This window comes from Carassius gibelio, chromosome A10 (assembly GCF_023724105.1).
Source record: "Carassius gibelio isolate Cgi1373 ecotype wild population from Czech Republic chromosome A10, carGib1.2-hapl.c, whole genome shotgun sequence".
Classification (NCBI taxonomy): Eukaryota; Metazoa; Chordata; class Actinopteri; order Cypriniformes; family Cyprinidae; genus Carassius; species Carassius gibelio.
The window spans coordinates 5964969-5971581 of NC_068380.1; the positions used below are offsets into that span (position 1 = coordinate 5964969).

General features: G+C 39.4%; 1 pseudogene; it reads left to right on the forward strand.

The window, feature by feature from the left end:
• The first annotated feature begins 1304 nt into the window (after positions 1 to 1304).
• LOC128021698 (trace amine-associated receptor 13c-like) lies at positions 1305 to 2364 on the forward strand (annotated as a pseudogene).
• The last annotated feature ends 4249 nt before the right edge of the window (positions 2365 to 6613 follow it).

The window sequence follows — 6613 nt, forward strand, 5'->3', positions numbered from 1 at the left end:
ACCAGGATACAAGGAAAAATAAAATAAAAATAAAATCTCCATAACACATATTTGTTTAGTGTGTAATGTCAAAATAACCATTATTAATTACAAAGACAGTTCTATAAGTTGAGGTGCAAACCCAGCTCAGACAGATGATTATCAATGTTTTGATCATGGTTATTTTCTGTGGATACAGAGTAAAGGGTGACAAACAGCCACATAACGATCAACAGCAATCAAAGCTAAATTTCTAAGAGATGCTGAAATTACCAAACCTGTTATTACCAAAAACAGTCAACAGAAAGTGTCCGGAGCATTCATGTCTGGAGCGTTTTCCCTTGATACATGATGAGTTGATGGCAGGAAAGCAATACTGAATCTCATGATCCTCTGTCTCATAGGCCATGTGTGAGCCTTCTCCTGTTAGGAGTTTTTTCTGCTCTTCTTACTGTCCTTTCATTTATACAGTGTCTAGATCAGATTGACCAACCCATCTACCGGCCACTCTGATGCTGCATAATAACATTATTCTGCTCCAACACTTTCAACTTTAATGTGACTGATCACTGATGTGATCTTTAGACATTTAAGACCTAAGACCTATACAGTATATATATATATATATATATATATATATATATATATATATATATATATATATATATATATATATATATATATATATATATTCTAGGTCACTAATTTATTTATAAAAAATGTAACAGAGCACAAACCTATTGTAATTATTTGATGGCAAGTGAGCTACAAATAATATGAAGTTCACAAATTAACAGAACACAGCATTTAGACTAAAAATTTTGATAAGAAGAAGCCTTATTAGTACTGAGTATAAATTAGAATTGTTAATGATATTGTTAAGGTCCACACATCTGACAAATTTACCTGTTGTAGTTTTCTCAATGTGTTTGGTAGAGAGGAGGGTTGTTTGAAAGTCTTTTTTCCCACTAAAACTTTAATGCAAAGAATAAATATATATTTAATTAAATTGTAAAGCACAATGATTGAGACCGAATATGAAAAGTTAAGAAAAAAAAAATATATATATATGTTTGGTTCATTATGAATCTGTGGTGCAACAGATTAAACTATAGAGGGCCACCCGTCTACATAATTAAAATAATCATTACAGAAATAAAAAGTTATTACAGAAAATATAGTACGAATACATAGGTCTTAAATAAGGTGTCTAAGGATCACATCAGGCATATTAAGGTTGAAAGGGTTGGAGGAAAATAATGTAATCATGCAGTTTCAGAGTGGGCGGTAGATGGGCTGGTCAGTTTGATCCAGACACTGTATAAATGAAAGGACAGTAAGAAGAGCAGAACACACTCCTAACAGGAGGACACTAACACATGGCCTACGAAGAAGAGGATCATGAGATTCAATATTGCTTTCCAGCCATCAACTCATCATGTATCAAGGGAAAACGCTCTAGAAATGAATCCAATGTCATGTATTTGTTTTTTTTCATTGCTGTCAGCATGGACTGTGTTTCTGAACCTGCAGGTGATCATCTCTATCTCTCACTTCAAGAAGCTTCACACTCCAACAAACCTGATCATTCTCTCTCTGGCAGTGGCCGACATGCTTATTGGACTTGTGATGCCCATAGAGGCCATAAGGCTGATTGAGATGTGCTGGTACTTTGGGGAGACTTTCTGTGGACTGTTTTTGTCAATATCGGGGCTAGTCATTTCAGCATCTCTTAGTAATTTAGTTTTAATTGCTGTTGATCGTTATGTGGCTGTTTGTCACCCTTTACTGTACCCACAGAAAATAACCATGACTAAAACATTAATAAGCATCTGTTTGAGCTGGGTTTTCTCCTCAACTTATAGCACTGCCTATGTAATTAATAACGGTTATTTTGACATTTCACGCAAAACAAACATGTGTTATGGAGAGTGTTCTATTATGATGGATTTTGCTTGGAGAGTCACTGATCTGATCTTGTGTTTTATGTTTCCTTGTATCCTGATTATATCATTATATTTGAGGATTTTCTACATTGTACATCAGCAAGTGAAAGTTATAAACGCCCTGATGAAGGGTGGCAAATGCATAAATGAAGGTTCAGTGAGAGGGAAATCTGAGAGCAAAGCTGCTCTGACTTTAGGAATTATTGTCACAGTTTATCTGCTTTGTTGGATTCCGTACTATATCTGTTCCATATTAGCAGTTTCTTCCACAACCATAAATGTTTTGATGTGGGTCTTGTATATTAACTCAGGTCTGAATCCTATGATCTATGCTTTATTTTACCCCTGGTTTAAAAAGACAGTTAAACTCATCTTAACTCTGAAAATATTTCAGCCAGCATCCTCTCTGGTCAATATTTTTACAGAACATCAATTGTAATTAAACTGATAAAGCCATCATCTTGAGAACAATTTCACAAAAACTGCAATTGACAAAGTGATATAAAGGTAAATAATAATAGTTATAATTTACACTACATACATTTTAATATCATGCAGTTTGAGTATAATTGCTTTATAATTATACTATGTTCAAATGCAGGTTTTGTCCGAATTTAACAATTAATCAAACTTATTTTAAGTTTAAGTGACAAAATCTTCAGTTGTGTTGCATTAGCTTATTAGGACAATTGTATCTGCTATATAAAACTATGGGTAAGGGTCATATGTATTTTCATGGTGGTTCATCACAAAGTGAATAATTAAAATGGCTTACAGCACACCTCAGATTAAAACACCTGAAACAAATTAACTTCAGATTCATCCATATAAATGAATACTGTAACTGCCAAACATTACCTCATGTGTGCTGAATACCTCAAGCATGATGGAAATGTTGTGCCCTTACCATACTGTGATGCCACCCGTGTCCTGGCGCAATGACACAAAACCAATAAAACCTTTTACAATCAAGGCATTTGCTGCATCCAGTGGGGACATAATTACTGATTATAATGACTTATATTGTACTTTATGCGTTGTGTTGCATTTGTTGTTTTTAACCTTAAACTGCATAAACACATTGCATTACCCCAAATACAAAACATAATGTGCTTTTTTAGCAACATAATATTAAAATCAAATCAAAAGTTGTACTCACTGTACTCTTTGCTCAGAAGACCTTTGGGTTTAAATATGACAGAGATATTCGGGGTCCGTTCCACTCAGAGCTTTAAAAACAAACAGTCAAATTTTAAACTAGATTTTTATGATGCATTTAATAAGAAAATGTACTAACGGGATGTGAACCAGACTGTCCTTGTATAGTTGGAACTGCCCCACTTTATAGAATATGTGTGTAGACAGCATTGTAGGCTTATTTCCCAATTTCTGGAAACATTCCTCCATAAAAAGTGCTGCACGCATCTGAATATTTGGGTTGTTGTGGTGGCCAGTGGGCTTGAAAACAGTGTGGCCAGCAGATTCGACAAAGGCCCAGCTGGGGGGACAACCACATGTGACGACTCCGGGCTGGATTCCGCTTTGGCAACAGTGATAGCCAGTCCAGTGATTCATAGTGAGAAATTGATATATTTCCTCAGCAACCAGCATGGATCAGTGTTAGGCATGATGATTGAATATCGTTCTCTTTTAGGAGGCCAAAAAACAATGTAGTTTTGCTTTCACAATGAAACATACAGCATCTCTACAACAGCAGCAGCAACAATACTACAGTGAGAATCAAAGTTATGCCTCCTTTCTTTGCGTGAACATTTGGGCAGTGTTATGCAACTCTTCTCACATCATGATATGTAGGGACATGTTAGAACAAGCCGTTAACTCTTAACTCTTAGCTCTTTGGATTTGAGACTTTAGTCTTTATAACTTCACAGATCTTGTATTTTATGCACCAAGAGCTTGTAACACTCCTAAGAAAAATGAAAGATTTAAATCCCATCTTATGACCCCTTTAATTCAGCAATATTGCTTAAAGGGGGGGTGAAATGCTAGTTCATGCATAGACTGTTGTTTACACTGTTAAAGAGTTGGATTCCCATGCTAAACATGGACAAAGTTTCAAAAATTAAGTTGTACTTCCGGTTTGTCACAAGTTTCGGAAAGTTTTTTTCAATTATGGGTCTGTGTGACGTTAGATGGAGTGGAATTTCCTTATATGGGTCCTAAGGGCACTTCTCGCCAAAACCTTACTCCGTGGTCAGATTTTGCATTTCTCTGGGCAGGGGTGCCCCTAGAGCAGATCTCCAGGCATGCTATGGTTTACACGGATGCCTCCACCACTTCGTGCCATTCACATTCCAGGCCTGCTCAGTTGTACAGCCGACGAGCTGTCTTGAGCAATGCTCCCGGGAGAATGGTGACTCCATCCCCTTACGGTCCAGCTGATTTGGAGGCGGTTCAGAGCCGCTCAGGTAGACCTGTTTGCTTCTCCAGAGACATCTCACTGCCAGTTGTTCTACTCCCTGACCGAGGGAACTGTCAGCACGGACATACACAGCCGCGGGACCTACGCAAGTATGCGTTTCCCCCAGTGAGCCTTCTCGCACAGACACTGTGCAAAGTCCGGGAGGACGAGGAGCAAGTATAGCTAGTAGCGCCGTATTGGCCCATGCGGACCTGGTTCCCTGAACTAGTGCTCCTTGCGACAGCCCCTCCTTGGCCAATTCCTCTGATGAAGGATCTACTGGCACCATTTGGCACCTGTGTCCAGACCTTTGGAAACTCCATGTCTGGTCCCTGGACGGGACGCGGAGGTTCTAGGTGACCTATCCCAAGAGGTAGCGAACACCATCACTTCGGCGAAGGTTGTCTCCCTCCACCCTCAAATTCCAGGTTGCTGCTATTACTGCGTACCATGACCCCGTCAATGGGAAGTCTTTGGGTAAGCATGACCTCATCGTCAGATTCCTTAGAGGGGCCAGGAGGTTAAATCCATCCCAGCCCCCTTGTATACCCTCTTGGGACCTGTCTCTAGTGCTTAAAGGGGGGGTGAAATGCTCATTTTCACTCAATCTCCTGTTAATCTTGAGTACCTATAGATTAGTACTGCATCCTTCATATCTCCAAAAAGTCTTAAGTTTTATTATATTTATAAGAGAAAAATAGTCTGTGTGATTTTTTTCGGAAAAACACGAGCCGCTGGAGGCGTGACGTGTGGGCGGAGCTAAAGAATCACAAGCGCGAGTAGGCTTTTGCGTTGAGAGCGTTTGGAAGTTGTGACATTACCGTGAGGAAAAAAAAAAAACATCATCCAAAACAAACCATGGCTAACAGTCAGATTCAGCCGTTTATTTATGATCCAGAATAAGATCCCGAGGCTGAAACTGAACGAGAGCAGCAGCAGCAACGACTACAACAGCGTCTCTATGTGGTATGTATTGAAACTGTATATTTTTGCTTATGTAACCCCTCTCTCCCGGGTCCTTTCTGATGCTCCTCGCATTCGCTCCGAGCGGGGCTCGAACCCGGGTCTCCTTTAACAAGGAGGCTAAATGGCTACAGCCACTAGCGTCTGTTGCTAGTGCGTCTCTTGAGATCGGGGAGGTTTACCTGCACAGCACTACTCGCTGGCCTCCATTACACGGTTTTGGAAAATGACTAAGTTCCACTTTATGTCGTCTTTTTTTTTTTCTTTAAAGGTGTACAAGGTTTACTTGAGGTGCTTAAAACAAGCATCTTCGAAATGCAGGGAACAAACAAAAACACTTGCACAACTCCGTCGAACGTACAAACGTACAACTTAATTTTTGAAACTTTGTCCATGTTTAGCATGGGAATCCAACTCTTTAACAGTGTAAAAAACTCAGTATGCATGAAATAGCATTTCGCCCCCCTTTAAATGACTACAGCAGGGCCCATATGAGCCTTTGCATTCAGTTGAGTTTATTTCATTTCATTGAAACTCTGCTCCTGCTTGCACTGGCCTCCATCAAGAGGGTAGGGGACCTGCATGCATTTTCCTTGCCATTTTCCTTCCTGGCCTTATTGTTTTACCTCAGACCCTGAGTGAGCCGTCATCAGTTAGAGATGCAGACTTCTTAGTGATTGAGGTGTTTTGTTGTTGGATGTAATAATGAACATAGCAGTAGTAATTTACTGCGACTGAAATCGCAGAGAATTAACTTACGTTTGTATCTGAAAGAAATGCGTTTATGTTCTCATGAATCATTAATGATCCAGCCTCACCTAAAGAAGCAGTGAGTATGTATTTAAATGAATCTTTGCAAATCACCTTTTCTAATAATGTGTTAATTAGCAAGTTTCACTATGAATGTGGCGAAAGTAAACAGTCTTTCAGAGAGCAGATCAGAAGAGAGAGGCGGGGTCAGCAGAGCTCATTAGCATTAAAGGAGAATGCCACAAACCAGCGTGTTTTGAAAAGAGCTGTTTTTGACTGGATAAAAAATTTGTTTGTTACACTACGATTGAGAATTTTTAAACAAACTATGTTATAGACTTTTCATTAAGACCCTAAAGAATCATATCAACTTGTGGAAAATGGGCATTAAATGACCCCTTTAACCCATCCAAGTGCACACACCGAGCAGTGAGAAGTGAACACACACCCAGAGCAGTGGACAGCTATATATCCAGCGCCCAGGGAGCAACTGGGGGTTCAGTTGCTTGTTCAAGGGCACTTCAGCCATGGGTCTTGAGGGTGGAAGAGAGCA